General features: G+C 36.1%; 1 protein-coding gene across 9 annotated transcripts in view; it reads right to left on the reverse strand.

Annotated features, from left to right (window-relative positions):
- The window catches only part of DYNC1I1 (dynein cytoplasmic 1 intermediate chain 1), a 483,164-nt gene that overhangs the window by 357,988 nt on the left and 104,997 nt on the right, over positions 1-20,179 (reverse strand). Inside the window, exon 1 of one of the 9 annotated variants that reach the window (XM_082632162.1) lies at positions 15,936-15,955. The exons of the other annotated variants lie outside the window; for them this stretch is intronic. The gene's annotated coding sequence lies outside the window, so the exon portion shown is untranslated. Of the gene's footprint in view, positions 1-15,935; positions 15,956-20,179 lie in introns of those variants that run through there. 9 annotated transcript variants of the gene reach the window in all.

The raw sequence follows: 20,179 nt of genomic DNA on the forward strand, positions 1-20,179 counted from the left end.
ACAACAACAACAAAACCTTAGGAAGCTCTGTCACTCTTTCCACCATGAGAGGACATGGCAAGAATTAGGCTGTTTGTGAACAAGAAAGCCAGCTCTCACCAGACACTGAATTTGTCAGCACAGTGTTTTTGACTTTTTAGCCTCTAGAACTGTGAGAAATAAATCTTTACTATTTAAACCACCGGTCTATGGTATTTTTGTTTTAGTAGCCTGAAGAGACTATGACAGTCATCAAAATAGACACCAGAGTAATTAAGGTAGATAGTGGGACATGGATGAAGAGAAACCTGAGCCAAATAGCAACACCATTTAGGCCCAAGCATGGAGTAGAAGATAGGGATGTTGTGAAGGTGGTGTCCTTATTGAGATTGGCTGCTGATGCCTGGCATGCATTTTACACCAGCATCCATATCCTTTTTGAAGCACTGTGAGGTCAGGCAGACTTCCCTGGGCCCTCTGACACATTTTGTTTCTTGTTCTTTTACTTTGAATCCCAAAAGAAAGGTTCTTTTTTTGGCAGTACGCGGGCCTCTCACTGTTGTGGCCTCTCCCATTGCAGAGCACAGGCTCCGGATGCGCAGGCTCAGCGGCCATGGCTCACGGGCCCAGCCGCTCCGCGGCACGTGGGATCTTCCCGGACCGGGACACGAATCAGCGTCGCCTGCATTGGCAGGCGGACTCTCAACCACTGCGCCACCAGGGAAGCCCCCAAAAGAAAGGTTCTTACTTGCGCCTCTTCTTTGACACAGATGTGCACATCTATGTCCATACAGTGGGCTAGGTCCTGAGACCTGGAAATCCCCAGCCTACAGGAACATCATCTGTGGAAGGTAGATTGTCCTCTCCTGTGTGGTGGTGGGAGATAGTTCATTGCTTCTCCTTTCCAGCCTTACCCTCATTTGTAGACTCAATGGGCTACAACCTCCAAGTATTATGAACCTCCTTTTTCTTCTATTTACTATCCTAGATCCATCATTTACTGGCTGGGAAATCATGGGTCAATCATCTGACCTTTCCTTGCCTCTGATTCTTCATTTATAAAATGATGATAATAAAAACATAATTTATAGGGCTGTGGTTTGGCTTAAATGGGTTAATATAAGTAAAGTGTTGAGAACAGTGCCAGGCCTAGAGTGTCTGCTATAATGACAACAAAACAACAATAATTACAACAATATTGCTATTATGAGATGGCAAAAGATCAACTCAACCTAAAATATAGAGAATTTCTTAAATAAATTATAATAGAGCCATAAAATGGAATATCATGTAGTTTTTAAAAAATGCACAAGATTTATAAGATATATTAATCTGGAGAAGTTGCAGAAAAGCTTGTATAATACTGTGTAAAACAATATGGCCAAGTAATATATACTTACATTTGCTTGCATATGTGTAAGATTGCTTGGGGAAGATACACAAGAAGCTAATAATAGTAGTTTTTCTATTGGGGTCATAAGACCTTGGCAGATGGGTGACAGTGGTAGAAGAGAGATTTTTCAGTGTACATTTTTATACTTTTCAATTTAAGAACCATGTAAATGTATTATCTAGTCAAAAATACAGGCAATGCCTTAAGAATGAAAATATAAAAGAGAGAACTCAACTAATTCATTGGAGCTGGGGAACTCTAACCTATGTGTGAGAGTCGTGATCCTGAAATCTAGGCCGCATAAAGGGCATGATCAGTCTTTTTTCTTCAAGAATTTCTGATCAGTTGCACTACTGAGAGATGAACTCTGAGAGCTCAAAGGACCTGTCTGGTGGCAAGGGTGACACCTGCAGGACAGACTGAGAATTTGTCGAATTATTTATCTTTGCTGAGCAGAACATTACACCTGGGGCATGGCTTCAGGCGACTGATCATGGATTTCTCATCGGAATTGCTAGACAAAGAAGTTTACATAAGTACCAATGGAAATACTGCAAACAAAAGCATTTTTATATAGGGAATCTAGGAAAGTCACTTCCCACTCACTAGCTGTGTCTTTCAGCAAAGCCATTTAACAGCCTCAGAGACAGGGTTCCTTCAGGTGTAAAATATGGAGAATGAGGCCCATTTTAAAGAGTTGTATGGATTTGAAATAGGTATGTAAAGTTCATTGTTCAGCTCCTGGCACATTATAAGTGTTCAGTAACTAGTATCTACTGGTATTGTTAATTGCCACTGTCCACTGGACTGATTCCTTCAGCCAAATACCCAGCTTGCTGCAAATCTGCCCCTTTGCTACCTTCCAAATGAATCCAGTCACACTAAATACAACAAGAGTTTTGAGGTTATGCTGCAGAGTCACAAACCAGATCACCTGGGCAGTGATAAGGATCCCATCCAGGGCCTTTCTCCCTTGTAGCACTTGGCCTCTGGAACTCCTGTGTCCTTGCTCCAAGATTTCCCCTGACACAGCAACTCCCAGTCTTTGCCTCCTTCTCTCCCTTCTTACTTATGCAGATCAATGTATCTCTACTTTACATTTCTGTCAAATAAAAAGCAAATTTGGACTTCAGGAAGCAGAAACTTTATTTAAAAAAGACTACTGCAACAGTGAGAGGGAGACTTTGCAATAGGGAGAACAGAGCTCCTGACCCTAAGATCTATAAGCATCTCAGTGGTCAGGGAGAAAGATGTGTTTGTTTTATGGGGAGGCATAAACAGGGCCAGAAAGGACAGGAACTAAGGTAGTAGAGGAGCAGGTGGCATGATCAGACAGTTAAGCAGGTGATGTTGTTAAGGAGGAATTATTCCACGTTCCAGCGTGTAACCCCTGGGGCCAAATTTCAGGGCTCTGGGGAAGGACAGAAGCCTAACTAAAGTTTGGTTGAGGTAAGTTAGTGGGCATTTTGTTCAAATTGTTCAGTGGGGACAAACAGTTCAGCAAATCTTTTATGACAAAGAATGGGAATTTCAAGGGTTTGTGTCTGGCTTTGTCCTAATTAAACACGGTGGTGTTGGGGGGTCATCTTATTTAAGTGATAGGGGAAGGGTGTTCTTTGCAGTAAGTCTTTTCCCAGAACACGAGAGGATGAGAGGATTTCTTAATCTGCAGTTTTCCGGGAGCACAGGGATCAGGTAAAGTGCAATGTTATCATTTCCAAGCTAGCAAGTCACATCTCACCTCCACTGCTGGCAATTTGGGGTCATTTATTCACCATTCTCTGTCTCTGTTTCTTCACCCATCTGTATTTTCTAGGAAAAAAGTAAATTATTAAATATCTATATCTGTACCTCTCTCTCTCTGACAGCAAGAGAAATTTATCTATAAATCATAGAAAGTCGCATACATCATACACATTACCCTGAATACTTCAGGATGCCTTTCCTAAGAACATTCTTCCATATAACCACAATAACACTAGTCCACCTAAAAATTAACATCAGTTTTATAATATCTTCTAGTACCCAGTCCACATTCTCATTTTCCTAATTGTCTTCCAAATACTTTTATTACTCCCCCACCCAGACCTCTTGAAACAATATCCAACCTAGGTTCACAGGTAACATTGGATTTAATGTCATTTTAGTTTCCTTGAACTTTGCTACTCAAAGCGTGATCCATGAGTCAGTATTATCAACATCACCTGGAAAGGAGTTTGAAATGCAAACTATCAGGCCCTGCCCAGACCTAATCAGAAGCAGCTTTTGAACCACATCCCCAGGTGATTCGAATGTGCCTTAAGAATTGAGAAGCATTGCTCTCGAACAGTGTTTCCACTTTCCCCCCATGATACTGAATTTTTGAAAGGTCTAGATCAGTTGTTTGTTTTTTTCACCACCACTTTTATAGTCACTTATCTGAATATAAATTCACTTACATCCATTCTAGAAGGTTTGGAAAAGGGTGGTTTTGTTTTGTTTTCTACTTCGCACTTTTCTGTGTCTGAGTGTGCTTTAGTATCTTAAAAGCATCTTTTTCCTTTTTTCTCCTTTCTTTGGATCATGTAAGCAATAAATGAATGAATTTTATTGTAAAACTTTACATGATTTAGACATCTACAAAGAAAAGTCTACATCCTTCTTTATATTTCCTATCAGTTTTATTCCCCTCCTCAGATGTAGCTACTATCAACTGATTTATATTTATCTGTATCATTCAGGGTTCAGTCATGGGAGCAGAACCATGATGCACATTTTGGAAAGAAGACATTTATTGCAGGAATTAGACCTTACAAAAATGCTGGAAGTGAGGAAGTGAAAGTCTGGAAGGGGAGTCAGAGATCAGGTGCTTGGAGCAGGGATGGGGAAGCCAAGCCCTGGAGCTTGTAGGGAAAGCTGTGAAGCCAGCCAGACATGTCCAACCAGCAGTGTGGGCTCAGGAGGGGACTATGGGAGGCTATTCCCTCTGTGTAACTCCTTCCCTGTGGATCCATAGCCAAGCATCTTCTGAACAGCTCAGAGTTGCTATTAGACATCAGGGCCAGAGATCAGAAAGACCAGATGGACAAGGAGCTTTGACCCACAGTTCATCAACACATCTGACCACAGTGACCTTCTCAGAGTAATGGCTGCTGTTTTGCTTTTGCCTTCCAAATCTTATATAAGCTCCCTTATGGACAACTATAGCCTGGGTTGGAAAAGAAGGCATAATCCAGCCCAGCATTCTACCCACCCTCTTTAAATAAGTATATATGCATACTCATTCTTTGTAGAAATGGAATCACATGGTACATATTGTTTGCCACTTTCACTTGTCACTTCAGTCTTTCGAGGTCTGTCAGTACATATTGCACAGTACACCAAACCACTTCTTTTTAGTTTTTGCATCCCCTTGAGGCAGCTTTTTTTTAAACCACTGGTGGCATCTCTTAGTGGTTCATGGAATTAACTAGTGTGTCAAAGCACCATTAAAAAGTATGGGATAGAACAGAAAATATAAAAGTGCATCTCCCTCTGTAAAGATAACTAATGCTTTGTGAAGCATTCGTTTCAGTTAAATACATGTGTGTGCTGTGGGCGCAGCCTGAAATATATAGCCTTCTGTGGGTAACAATGGTTAAAAAAAACATTGCCTTGGGATTTTGCTTTTCTTTCTTTTTTTCCTCTTCCATCACCTCTCCATTTTTTGTTTGATTATTTATTTTGACTAATAACCTTAGTTTGGAAAAAATAGGGTGATATCTGGGGCTAAGCGTTTTTGAAATAGAGTGAGACAGAATTGAATTCACCTTAAAAAAAAATCATGCTATGGTTATAAATAGCATCTTATCTATTCCCAGTACAAAGTTGCTAGCGAGCATTAGAAGAAGATTCCTCTTCAGTAACATGAATGAGAAAAGATTGATATGGTCAGAAAATCAAATGATGTTGCCTCAAAAGTGTAAAAAACCTCCAGTTTGTGAACTTCCGCAACCAACAGTAAAACATATGCTCATTTGTTTGGTAACAGAGACCTCTAGAGAGCTCATATTAGAACTGCAGCAAAACCTTTTAAAAAAATTATTTATTTTTTATTTTAAGAGTTGACTTTGGTTGATATCATAGATTTTTGGAACACAGAAAGAATTTAGAGATCATTTAATTCCATATACTTGGATGCTCCTAAGACTTATTACTTACCTTTTATATGCCAAACACTTTTATAAATAATATCTAATTCGGTCTTCACAATTCTGTGAGGTAAATATTACCACTTTCAATTTGGTTTTTAAAATTTATCTTTAAGTTTATTTTTAATTTAATTTTTATTTTATTCTTATTGAGCTATAATTGACCAATAAAAATTGTGTATATTTAGATTGTACATTGTGTTTTTTTTTTTTACAGTGTATTGAAGTATAGTTGCCAAAGTTGTGGCACTTTCATTTCATAAATGAAGAAACAAAAGACTCAGGAAGTAAAGTGACATGTCTAAAAGCAGAAAGCTAGAAAGTGGCACAGCCAAATCTAAAATTCAGGATTCTGGATTTTCAGGCCAGCAGTTTTTCTAATATACTACAATATCAAAGTAGTACATACTTTTTAAGTGAAGAGGACTTAGCATTTAGTTCATTTTCTTTATTTCTAAATGGAATAAAAGAGACACAAAAAGAAGAGCAAATTGTCTGGGGTTACATAGCTAGTAAAGAGCAGAGCCAAGGTTAGTATAAGTGAAACAGCTGGAGATTGAAGACCAGGAGACAGGCGTGCTAACCTGGTTTTCAATCTCCAGCTGTTTCACTTATACTACATGCACAGACAAAATACATCCTACTTAATAATGTAGAAAGACCCATTTCTAGCAAAATGGCAGAATGGTTTAAAAAAATCACTTCTTAGAAATTATTTAGAGAGAAAATATATCCATATGCACTCAAGTGAAATTTATTTTCTATAACTATGATTTTATTCATATGGAAAAGAAAATATATCTCAGAAACTGAAATGACAGAATAAAATAAGTGATTAAAGTGATGATATTGATGTGCATTGCTGATCAGTAATTTATTTGTTAAAATATACAAGTGCTTTTTACAATGTAAATTTGCCATTCAGCTTGAACATGTACTATGGGCAAAAGTCAATGTACATGACTGGGAATGAAACTGAGAGAGGTGTGATTTTTGTCTCCCTGGACTTGCAGCCTTTGAGAGATATTTCTTAAAAAGCACTCAAATAGCATTTAACTAATTGCAATTTTTGTAAATGCTATGAAGTAAAAGTGTAGGATACTATAGTTCTATTAAAAAATCACTTCTTAGGAAAAAACTCTAAAAAATCTAGATAAAATATTTAAAAATAAATATTCAGTTCAGGAGAGTTAATTTCCTGAAGTTGAAAGCTGAAAATTTTTAAGTAAAGGCAGGAAAGTGTCAGAAAATTTCTAAGAGCAAAAAGGAGTGGAGAGGGTAATTAATCAAAGAGGTGAGGAATTCAGAGGCTCCAGCCTGCTCAAAGGGCACCTCAGAATTATGGTGACCTCCAGCTTTCTGGCTGGTGGTCTCACAGGACATCAGAGCAGGAAGCAAACCTTCAGGACTCCTAAAGATGGAAATTCAGACAGGACCCCCACTGCATTAAGCTGGGACACCAATGGGTAAATCCTCAGTTGGAAGGGTGAATTGAAAAATCAAAGTCACTCCACAGATGGAAATAATGAAACAGTTTGCCTTTTTCAAACTTGGGCCTGGGTTGGGGGAGGGGAGGAATGCCTCTCAAGGGAATTTGTGTATGTACTTTTTTTAAAAGTCAGGTTTATGGAGGCTTAATTTCTGTAAAGTAAAATTCACTATTTTTAGTATGTAGTTCTATGAACTTTGATAAATGCCTACGCTCTTGTAACCACCACCTTAATGAAGATGGAGAACACCTCCATCACCCCGCAAATTCCCTTGTGTCACTTTCTAGTCCAACCTCCTCCCCTACCTCCAGCCTCTGCCACCACTGATTTTTCTGTCCCCACAGTTTTGTCTTTTCATGAATGTCATGTAAATGGAATCACGGAGTATTGTAGTTTTTGAGTTAGCTTCTTTCACTTAGCCTAATGTCTTAGAGGTACATCCACATCATTTTGTCAGGAGTTTGTTCATTTTCATTGCTATGCGGCATCCTGCTGCATGGATGTAACACGGTTTGACTGTGCAGTCACAACTGAAGGGTATCTGGGTTGCTTCCAGTTTTTGGTGATTATAAATAAATATTATAAACATTCATGATTAAGTTTTGTGTGAACATAGGGGTAGGGCTGTTGGGTTATGTGATAAGGATGTTAAACCTTATAAGAAACCATTAAAATGTTTTCCAGAGTGGTTATGGCACTTTGCATTCTCACCACCAATGATGAGAGTTCAAGTTGTTGTGCCTCCTCCTCAACACTTGACACGGTCATTTTTCAAACGTTAGCCATTCTGATGTGCATGTAGTGATATCTCATTGTGCTTTTAATGAGTACTTCCCTCATGACTAATGATGTTGAACATCTTTTCATGTACCTTTTTCCCATCTGTGTATCTTTATGGATATGTATGTTCAAATCTTTTTACCATTTTTGATTGGGGAGTTGGTTCAATTATTATTGAGTTTTGAGAGTTATAATTGTATATTCCTTTGCAGTTAAACTTTTATGTTGGGGTAATTGTAGATTTACATGCAGCTGTAAAAAGTTATAGAGCTCCTATGTGTCCTTTACTTAATTTCTCCCAATTAGAACATCTTGCAAAATGTTACTATATAATACAGTATAGTAACCAAGACATTGACACTGATACACTCAAAATACAGAACATTTCCATCAACAAAAGGACCCCTTATATTGCCCTTTTATACCCACACTCACTTCCTCCTGCCTACACCCCCTCCTTAGCCCTTTTTAACAGCGAATCTCTTCTTTTCTAAAATTTTGTCATTTCAAGAATGTTATATAAATGGTATTACACATTATGTAAACTTTTGGGATTAGGTTTTTTTCACTTAGCATATTTCCTGGGAGATTTATCCAAATTGTTTTGTGTATTAGCAGTACTACTTTTGTTTCATTCTCTCTATTGTTTTTCTGTTTCCAATTTTACTGATTTCTGCTCTTATCTTTATTATTTACCTTTCTCTACTTCTTTATTTTTCTCTTTATTTCTGAGTTATTGAGCTGAGCTTAAATTTGATTTAAGTTTTTTCTTCTCTGATTTCTAATATATGCATTTAGTGCTATAAATGAGATTTGTGTGATGAGCCAGGACATTTGTATGTCTTCCATGTGCATTTAAAAAGAATGTTCATTCTTCTTTTGTTGCTTGGATTGTTCCTTAAATGTCCACTGGATCTTGTTAGTTGATGGTGTTGTTGAGTTCTATATCTTGCTGATTTTCTGTCTGGTTGTTCTATCAATTGTTGAGAGAAGTGTGTAACGGTCTTCAGCTATAATTGTGGGTTTGTCTAGTCCTCCTGAGTTCTTTCAGGTTTTTTTCTTTTTTTTTTTTTTTTTTTTTTTGCGATATGCGGGCCTCTCACTGTTGTGGCCTCTCCCGTTGCGGAGCACAGGCTCCGGATGCGCAGGCCCAGCGGCCATGGCTCACGGGCCCAGCCGCTCCGCGGCATATGGGATCCTCCCAGACCGGGGCACGAACCCGTATCCCCTGCATCGGCAGGCGGACTCTCAACCACTGCGCCACCAGGGAGGCCCTGAGTTCTTTCAGGTTTTGTTTCACACAATTTTCAGCTCTGTTGTTTGGTGCCTACCCATTTAGGATTACTATCTCTTTTCAGTGGATTGACCCTTCTATTGTTATATAACTGCCCCTCTCTGTCTCTGGTTATGTTCTTTCAGAGGAAGTCTATCTTATCTGGTATTATAGAGTCATTCCTGTTTTCCTTTGATTAATGTTTGCATAATATATCTTTTATGTTTATTCTTTCAACCAGTCTGTATCTTTATATTTGAAGTGAGTTTTTTGTAGACAGATGATAGTGGGTTATGTTTTATAATTCACTCTGTAAATTTTTATCTTTTAATTATATATTTAAACTATTTACTTTCAATGTAATTATTTGTATGTTAAGATTAAAATCAGCAGTTTACTCTTTTTTTCCCCTTATTTCTGTTTTGTTTCTCTATTATTTTTCCTGCCTTCCTGTGAATAAATGGAACAAATTTTAGAATTCTATTTTGAATTATTTATCATGTCTTTGAGTGCATCTCTTTTGGTATACTTTTTAAAGTGGTTATTCTAGATATTACATTATATGTATATAACCCATCATGGTCTACTGGCGTCATCATTTTACCAGTTCAAATGAAATATAGAAACATTACCTCCTTTTGTGTTCCCTTTTCCTCTCCCATTTATAATGTAATTTAAAAAATATATTTTCTGAACATAGAGGACATATCAGACAGTGTTATAATTTTTGCTTCAACCATCAAACAGTTTAGAAAACTCAGTGGAGAAGAAAAACCTATTGTATTTACCCATATTATTTGTTTACCATGGTTTTTTGTTGTTGTTGTCCCTCTTTCCTAATATTTGAAGGTTCTTTTTTATAATTTCCTTTCTATTTAAAGAGATTCCTTTAGCCATTCTTTTAGGGTAGGTTTGCTAGTGGCAAATTCTCTTAGTGTTCTTTCACCTGAGAATGTCTTGATTTCTTCACCATTTGAAGGATATTTTCACTTGGTAGAAAATTCTGGGTTGGCAATTATTTTCTTTCAGCACTTGAAATGTGTAGTGCCACCTCATTCTGGCTTCCATGGTTTCTGATGAAAAATCACTATCATTTGAATGTTTTCCTCCTGTAGGTATGGTGACATTATTCTCTGACTGCTTTCAACATTTTTTCTTTGTCTTTAGTTTTTAGAAATTTATTTATGATGTATATTGGTGTGAATTTCTTTAGGCTTATCTTGTTTGGAGTTCACAGAACTTCATGAATCTATAGATTTATGTTTTTTGCCAAATTCAGAATTTTTTCAGCTATTGTTTCTTAAAGTACTTTTTCAACTCTGCCCTCCTTATCTTCTCTATATATAACTCTGTTGTCACAAACGTTAGCTCTTTTTTTATAGTCCTACAGGTCCCTCTGACTCTGTTCACTTTTTAAGTCTATTTTTCTCTGTTGTTCAGTTGGAGTAATCTCAATTGTTCAATTCACAGATCTTTCCTCTCTCCTCTCCACTCTAGTGTTGAGCACATCCACTGAATGAATAAAAATCCACTGAATTTTTATTTGTTATTGTATTTTTCAGTTCTAATAATATAATTTGATTACTCTTATCAATTTGTATTTCTTTGCTGAGACTATCCATTTCCTTCCTGAAGCTTTATATGTTTTTAAAATTTATTTTAAGCAGTCTCATGATTTCTTGTTGAAGCATTTTATCATGGCTTAAAAAAATTTTTTTTCAGACAGTTTCAACATTGCTGTCATACTGATGTTGACAACTATTTATTGTCTTCTTTGCATTCAGTTTGAAGTCTTCCTGATCCTTGTCGGACAAGATTTTCTATTTATTTATTTATTTTATTTAAATTAAAGTATACTTGATTTACAATATTATGTTTGTTTCAGGTGCACTGCATAGTGATTCAGCATTTTTATAGATTATACACCATTTAAAGTTACTACAAAATAATGGCTGTAATTCTCTGTGCTGTACCATATATCCTTGTTGCTTATCTATTTTTTAGATAGTAGTTTGTATTTCCAAATCCCATATCCCCTCTCTTGCCCCTTCCTACTTCCCTCTCCCCACTGGTATCCACTAGTTTGTTTTATATATCTGTAAGTCTGTCTCTATTTTGCTATATAATTTACTTGTTTTACTTTTTAAACAACACATATAAATGATAACATACAGTATTTGTCCTTCTCTGTCTTACTTATTTCACTAAGCATAAAAAATACCCGTCAGGTTCATCCATGTTGTTGCAAATGACACAATTTCATTCTTTCTTATGGCAGAGTAATATTCCATTGAATACATATACTACATCTTCTTTATTCATTAATCTGTTGATGGACACTTGGGTTGCTTCCAAATCTTGACTATTGTAAATTGTGCTACTATGAACATTGGGCAGCACGATCTTTTCAAATTAGTATTTTCATTTTTTTTCCCAGATATTTACCAGGTGTGGAATTGCTGGGTCAAACAGTACTTCTATTTTTAGTTTTATGAGGAACCTCCATACTGTTTTCCATATGGATGCACCAATTACATTCCCACCAACAGTGTACAAGGGCTCCCTTTTCTCTACATCCTTGCCAACATTTGTTATTTGTGTTCTTTTTGATGATGGCCATTCTGACAGGTGTGAGGTTATATCTCATTGTGGTTTTGATTTGTATTTCTCTGATGATTAGTTATGTTGAGCATCTTTTCACTGTTGGCCATCTGTATGTCTTCTTTGGAAAAATGTCTGCTCAGCTCTTCTACCTATTTTTAATCAGGGTGTTTGTTTTTCTTTGAAATTGAGTTATATAAGCTATTGATATATTTTGGATATTAACTGCCTGTAGGTCATATCATTTGCAAATATTTCCTCCCATTCAGTAGGTTGTCTTTTCATTTTGTCATGGTTTTCTTTACTGTGCAAAAGCTTTACGTTTAATTAGGTCCCATTTGTTTACTTTGCTTTTATTTCTTCTGCCTTAAGAGACAGATCAAAAAAAAATATTGCTACAATTTGTCAGTGTTCTGCTATGTTCTCTTCTAGGAGTTTTATGGTTTCAGGTCTTACACTTAGGTCTTTAAATTACTGTTCATTTATTTTTGTATATGGTGTGAGGAAATGTTGTAATCTCATTCGTTTACATGTACCTGTCCAGTTTTCCTAGCACAATTTATTGAAGAGACTGTCCTTTTAAAATTACATATTCTTGCCTCCTTTGTCATAGATTAATTAACCATAGGTGTGTGGGTTTATTTCTGGACTCCCTATTCTGTTCAATTGATCTATGTGTCTGTTTGGGTACCAGTACCATGTTATTTCAATTACTGTAACTTTTTAGTACAGTCTAAAGTCAAAGAGCACGATACCTCCAGCTTTGTTCTTTTTTCTCAAGATTGCTTTGGCATCCCTGTCTTGTTCCTTTAGAGGAGAGGCTTTTAGCTTTTTACTGTTGAGTATGAAGTTAGCTTTGGATTTGTCATAAGTGGCCTTCTTTGTGCTGAGATATATTCCCTCTATACCAACTTTGATGAGAGTTTTTTTTTTATCATTAATGGATGTTGAATTTTGTCAAATGCTTTTTCAGCATTGAGATAATCATGTGATTTTTCTTTTATCCTTCTTTGTTAATGTGGTGTATCACACTGATTAATTTTCAAATATTGAACCATCCTTGCATCCCCAGATTTAATCCCACTTGATTATGGTGTATGAACCTTTTTATAAATTGTTGGATTTGGTTTGCTGATATTTTGTTGAAATTGAGAATTTTTGCATCTATATTCATCAAAGATATTGGCATAGGGCTTCCCTGGTGGCGCAGTGGTTGAGGGTCTGCCTGCCGATGCAGGGGACACGGGTTTGTGCCCTAGTCCTGGAAGATCCTACATGCTGTGGAGCGGCTGTGCCCGTGAGCCATGGCCACTGAGCCTGCGCGTCCGGAGCCTGTGCTCCACAGCGGGAGAGGCCACAACAGTGAGAGGCCTGCATAATGCAAAAAAAAAAAAAAAAAAAAGATATTAGCATATAATTTTCTTTCTTTTTTTTACTGCCTTTATCAGGTTTTGGTATCAGGGTAATGGTGGCCTTATAGAACGAACTTGGGAATGTTCCCTCCTTTTAATTTTTTTGGAATAGTTTGAGAACAGGTTTAAGTTCTTCTTTGTGTGTATGGTAGAATTCCTCAGTGAAGCTATCTGTTCCTGGACTTTGTTTGCTAGGAGTATTTTTACTACAAATTCAGTTTCACTACTAGTGATCAGTTTGTTCAAATTGTCTGTTTCTTCCTGATTCTTAGCATGCTGTATGTTTCTAAAAATTTGTCCACTTCTTCTAGTTTATCCAATTTGTTGGCATATGACTGTCGTAGTAGTCTCTTATGATTTTTTTGTATCTCTGTGGTATCAACTGTTATTTTCCTCTTTCATTTCTTATTTTGTTTATGTGTGTCCTCTTCTCTTTTTTTAAATGATTCTTTTTTTAAACCATTTTTTAAAATTAATTAATTAATTTATTTGGCTGCATTGGGTCTCAGTTGCGGCATGCGGGCTTAATTGCCCTGTGGCATGTGGGATCTTAGTTCCCCGACCAGGGATTAAACCTGTGTCCCCTGCATTGGAAGGTGGATTCTTAACCACTGGACCACCAGGGAAGTCCCTCTCTTTCTTCCCTTCTTGATGAGCCTGGCTAAAGATTTATCAACTTTGTTTATCTTTTCAAAAAACCAGCTCTTGCTTTCATTGATCTTTCCATTTTTTGTCTCTATTTTACTTCTCCTTATCTTGATCTTTACTATTTTTGTAATTCTGCTGCCTTTGGGCTTCATTTGTTCTTCTTTTCCTAATCCCTTTAGATGGTAAGTTGTTTATTTGAGTTTTTCTTATTTCTTGAGGAAGGCCTGTATCACTATAAGCTTCCCTCTGAGAACTGCTTTTGCTGCGTCCCATAGATTTTGGAAAGTTGTGTTTCCATTTACATTTGTCTTGAGGTATTTTCTGATTTCCTCTTTGATTTCTTCATTAACCCATTGGTTTTTTAGTAGCGTGTTGTTTAGTCCCCATATGTTTGAACTTTCCCCATTTTTCTTTCTGTAATTGATTTCTGGTTTCATACCACTGTGGTTGGAAAAAATGCTTGATATAATTTCTAACCTCTTAAATTTCTTGAGACTTGTTTTGTGGCCTAGCATGTGATCTATCCTGGAGAAGATTTCATGTGCACTTGAAAAGAATGTGTGTTCTTTGCTATTGGTTGGAATATTCTTTATATATCTATTTGGTCAACTTGGTCTAAAGTATAGTTCAAGTGCAGTATTTTCCTGTTGATTTTCCGTCTGGATGATCTATCCATTGTTGAAAGTGGGGCACTGAATCCCTACTATTATCATATTGTTGTCTCTTTCTCCCCTCAGATCTGTTAGTATTTGCTTAATATATTTAGGTGCTCCAATCTTGAATGTGTATATATTTACAATTGTTATATCTTTTTGGTGAGTTGATCACTTTATCATTAAGTAATGACCTTCTTTGTCTCTTCTTACCATTTTTGGCTTCAAGTGTAACTTTAAGTATAGCTTATATAGCTTATATTAGTATAGCTACCCACACTTTCTTTTGGTTCACAATTGCATGGAATATCTTTTTCCCTCCCTTCACTTTGAGCCTATATGTGTCCTTAAAGCTGAAGTGAGTATCTTGTAGGCAGCATATAGCTGGGTCTTGTTTTTTAATCCATCCAGCCACTCTGTGCCTTTTGATTAGATAATCCAATCATTTGCATTTAGAGTAATTATTAATATGTAATGACTTACTAATGTCATGTTATTAATTGCTTTCTGGCCATTTTGTAGTTTCAGTGTTCCTTTTTTCCTCTCTTGCTGTCTACCTTTGTGAATTGGTGATTTTCCATGATGGTACACTCTAATTCTCTTCTCTTTATCTTTTGTGAATCTACTACAGGTTTTTGCTTTGTGGGTATCATGATGCTTACACAAAACATCTTATAGATTAACATTCCAGTTTATTCTGATAGCAACTTAACTTCAATTGTATATTAAAAACTATCCTTTTATTCCTTCCCCTTTTATATTTTTGACATCACAGCTTATCTCTTTTTATATTGTATATTTGTCACAAACTATAGTAGCTATAGTTGTTCTTAATACTCTTTTTCTTTAACCATTATTCTATAGTTAAGTGGTTAACACACCATCATATTACAGAATTAGAGTATTCTAAGTATGGCTGTATATTTAAGAAAAAGAAGAGCAAATTAAATCTAAAATAAGTAGAAGAAAATAAGTTATTAAAGTTAGAGCAAAAATCAATACAATTGAAAACATAAAATTAATAGAGAAAATAAATTATACCAGAATCTGGCTCTTTCAAATGTTCAGTAAAACTGATAGGCCTCTGGCCAGGCTTACTAAGAAAAAAGGAGAAAGGAAAGAAATTACTAATATCAGAAATGAAAGAGGAGACATAACTACAGAGTGTATTGATATTAAAAGAATAATAAAGGAATACTATAAACAACTTTATGCCCACAAATTTGATAACCTAGATGAAATGGATAAATTCTTTGGAAGCTTCAATCTGCTAAAACTCACACAAGAATAGACAATACAAATAGGCCTATTTCTATTTAATCAACAATTGATCCCCTTCCAAAAAAGAAAGCACCAGGGACAGATGGGTTCACTGGTGAATTCTTTCAAACATTTAAGGAAGAAATTACACCAATACAATCTCTCTCAGAAGACAACAGCAGAGGGAATACTTCCTAACTCATTTTATGAGGCCAATATTTCCTAATACCAAAACCAGACAAAGACATTACAAGAAAGGGAAACCACAGACCAATACCTCTCATGAACAGATGCAAAAATCTTCAGTAAACTTGAAGATAGATCAATAAGAATTACACAATCTGAAAAAGAGACAAAAAGGCAATTGAAAGAAATGAACAGAACCTTAGGGACTTATAGGACAATAACATAATGTATAACATTTGTATCATCAGAGTCCTAGTAAAAGGGAGGAAAACATGTGGGGATGAGAAATTTTTTAACCAAAACAGTGAAAAACTTCCCAAATCTGGTGAAAGACATAAACTGCAGATTCAAGAAACTGAGTAAACCACAAACGAGATAAACCCAAAGAAGTTCATTTTAAGACACATCATGATCAAACTTCTGAAAACTAAAACAAGGAAGAAAAAAATCTTAAAAGATCCAGAGAGAAACTACATATTTTAAATGACAGTTCAAGTAACAGAGAAACTCTCATTAGAAACCATAGGGGTCACTGCTAATCCCAAACTCCCATTATAGCAGAGGCAAACTGTTATATATAGGCTGGATAAACAACAAGGTCATACTGTATAGCTCAGCGAACGATATTCAATATTCTGTGACAAATCATAATGGAAAAGAATATATATATACAGTTATATGTATAACTGAGTCACTTTGCTGTACACAAGAAATTAACATAACATTATAAATCAATTATACTTCAATAAAATTTAAAAATATGTAAATAAACTATACTTCAATTAAAAAAAACCCACAGGGGTCAGCAGGAAGTGGCAAAATATATTTAATTGCTAAAAGGAAACAACTATCAACTCCGAATTTTATATCTAGCAAAAATACCTTTCAAGAAAAAAAGGTGAAATAAAGACATTCTCAGACCAAAAAAAATAAAAGAATTTGTTGTCAGCAGACCTGATCTAAAAGAATTGCTGAAAGAAGTTGTTACAACAGAAAGAAAATAGTAATAGAAAAAACCTGGAACATCAGTAATAAAGCAAGAACAATGAAATGGGTAAATATAACAGAATATCATTCTTCTTATGAGTCTTTAAAACTATTAGACAGTTGAAAGAAAAATTATAATGTTGGGCTTCCTATCAATACCAATTTTGCCTCTCCAATAGAACTATATATACTGCTAAATTGATTTTGTTTTCTCTAATATCTTGTAATTTCTTAATTCTGTCTGTTCCAATGACTCATTCAGAGTTTGGAATTAAGGGATACTTCATGAATTCCAGTAAGGCAACTAGCTGGTGTTAGATCTCATTTTACCAAAACTCCTATTGATGTGGTTCTTCCAAACATTTTAAATCTTATCTTTCTTTTTCCTTTATGTATACTTGGCCATTTTTCCTAAAACTATTGATACCTGTGGTCATGTATCTAGTAATCCTAACTTTTTTAGTTCAATTACATTTTAATAGATTAAATAGAAAAACATTTTCTTTTCTTTTTTTTTTTTTTTTTTGCGGTATGCGGGCCTTTCACTGTTGTGGCCTCTCCCGTTGTGGAGCACAGGTTCCAGACGCACAGGCTCAGTGGCCATGGCTCACAGGCCCAGCCGCTCTGCGGCATGTGGGATCTTCCCAGACCAGGACACAAACCCGCATCCCCTAGATCGACAGGCGGACTCTCAACCACTGTGCCACCAGGGAAGCCCGAAAAACAGTTTCTAATATGGGAAGATAAAACAATGCCAAGTCTCTAGTTTGGAGCTCTAGGTTTGTTCTTTATCCTTGTTCTAAGCTTTTCCCTGGTCTCTTTGATTGTGATAGTTCATTCCTTCTCTCTGGTTGTTGGAATGGCAGAGGCTCTTTGTTTTGGGGTTGCATGACAGCCATTTGTCCTTATGTGGTCTGTTATTCTGCCTCAGGGGTTGCCTGTCCATAAGATAGATATAATGCTTTTCACGTCCGTAATAAAGTCTGCGGCAGGTGTGTGTATGGGTGTCTTTCTTTTCTTTTTTTGTTTTTTTCTTATCTTTTCTTGTCTTGTCTTTTCTAATAGATTTCTTATGTGCTTTTTTCCTTCTATTTCTCTAAGTCTACTCTGGTACGCAATAATCTCCACATCTTTCAGTAGTCTGTGTCCTAACTGTGCCTATCTCAACTGGGATATCATTACACCCCACCTGTACTTTTAGTTGCTCCCATAATTGTAATTATTTCCTGGGGAGATCCTGCCTTATAAATGTTCTAATCTTCATTTTATCTCTGCAACAATTTATTTTACATGTATTTTTTATGCCCAGGCTATCCTAGTTTCATCAGTATTGTTTTGCTTTTCTATAATCTTTCTGCAGTTTAGCTCTTAAACTGTTGTTTGGGGTTGGTCACCTAATTTTCCATCCTGTAAATATCGATTCCAGTAATGACCGTCTCTGTCTAGTGACTTCTATGGTGCCTGAATGTCAACCCTCAGTTTGTTTTTAACTTCAGAAATATCAAGGAACACGATATCCATATATTGCCATGTGGTTTATGATTCTCTAATTTGATGCCTGAATTCTTTAGCAATTTTTATTATTAATATCAATATATTACTACTATATTTGCTGTATTATGTTTTCATTTTTCTGTGGTTGAGCCTATTTTATGTCCACTACAGCATAGATTTTTCAGTAATCATGACTAGTCACTCTCTGTAATTCCTGTCATCTGGATTGTTGAAATGCCCCTTTAGAGTATCATTTGACCAGCCTAGAACCCCCTGGGTCATTAGCTTCATCACAGCATTTATGATATGCAGCACCATCTGCTTGGAAACATGATTCTTTCTACCCTTGTTTTTTCTTAATTCTTTCTGGATCCTGCACTACTTCAATCATAATCATCACATCCTTTACTGTCTAGTTTTCTCTTCTCTAGTTGGTCTAAACATCATGGGAGCAGGGAATTACCCTCCTTCTATTTTAGGCTTAAACATAACTCTATATTTCTTTTCTTTAAATAATCATTCCTGTCTAGTTTGTTACCCTAGTAAATATTCTATTTATTGACTTACAAAACCTTTAAAATATATTCATAGTATAAAATTACTAATGAATTTCTCTCAGCTCTTGATCTCAGATTCTATTTTGCTTTAGCCTTATACACATACGAGAGCATATCACTCTAAAAATGTGGTGCTGTGCATATAGACATAAGGCCAACAGAGATTCAGAAGAACCTTTATACCCTGAAGGTGAGGAAAGGCCAGGCTCAAGTTTAATTATGGTCCCGAAGGAGAAAATGTCATTTTATTATGTGGATAAATACACGTTAGTGTCAGTTAGGTTAAAAAAAGTTTAAACATAATTCGTAGTATTTTTCCAGAAAAATGAAACAGACACACCAAGAGTTTAAAAAAATGACCCCAAATCATGAGTGCAGTGAGAAGTGGGGAGATGAGGCTATGCAGGTTTGATATTAAGAGATTCAAGAAAGCTAAATTGTGCTTGGTGTGATGTGCTTGCTTATGGAAAGTTGAGAAAAGCTGAATATGCATCAAAGTGGGGAGTGGGTTGAAAAAGTGAGTCTTATAGGGAGGTCAGCCTCGAGAGTGCACTGATTATGAAGGATACATAAAGTACAATAATACACTGGCTACTGGCTATGAGAACTATGTGCCGGGCCCCATATTCAGCACATTACATGTATTCTTTCTAATATTACTCTAACTGTGCAAAAGGGCCAGGTTTGTGCATATGAAGAAACTAAATATGTGAAGAAACTAATGCTCAGAGAGGCTGCAGTTCATTTACCTAAGGTGACACAGAGAAAATATTAAGCCAAGTGTATAAGCCTCTGCAATCTGTATTTATCTTACTACTCTACACTTCCTACCTGGTGTGACCTGTGTAAATATGTCTTTGGGATAATTTCATCAGTCCTTACTAAAACTTTTCTGCTTAGCTCTTCCACTGGGGACTCAACATTCATTCCTTCCAAGATTTCTCAGAGAAAAACTGAAATTGACCAACCAAAATTCTCAGCTTGTCCTGTAGGTGCCACCATAACCATAGAATGTCTCTTTCTTGCTCGTTAGCTCTTATTTCTCACGGCTGCGATAGACCAGAAATTCTAGAAGACAGAAGAAGCCAATTTACGTGGCTGATAGTTCATACTGGTAAGCCCACCCATGTGTTTAGAGTTCTGTGGCTCTAATATGCATTTTTCCTTGTTTTAAAAGACTTCTAATTTTTTGAAGAGAGAATATTTTACATGATACCAAGATCAGAAAGTATAAAAAGGTACAAAATAATCTCCCTCCCACTGCCACCCCCATCTGTTCAGTTCTTATTCATGACCC

This window comes from Mesoplodon mirus (assembly GCF_964341445.2).
Source record: "Mesoplodon mirus genome assembly, chromosome: 9".
Lineage (NCBI taxonomy): Eukaryota > Metazoa > Chordata > Mammalia > Artiodactyla > Ziphiidae > Mesoplodon > Mesoplodon mirus.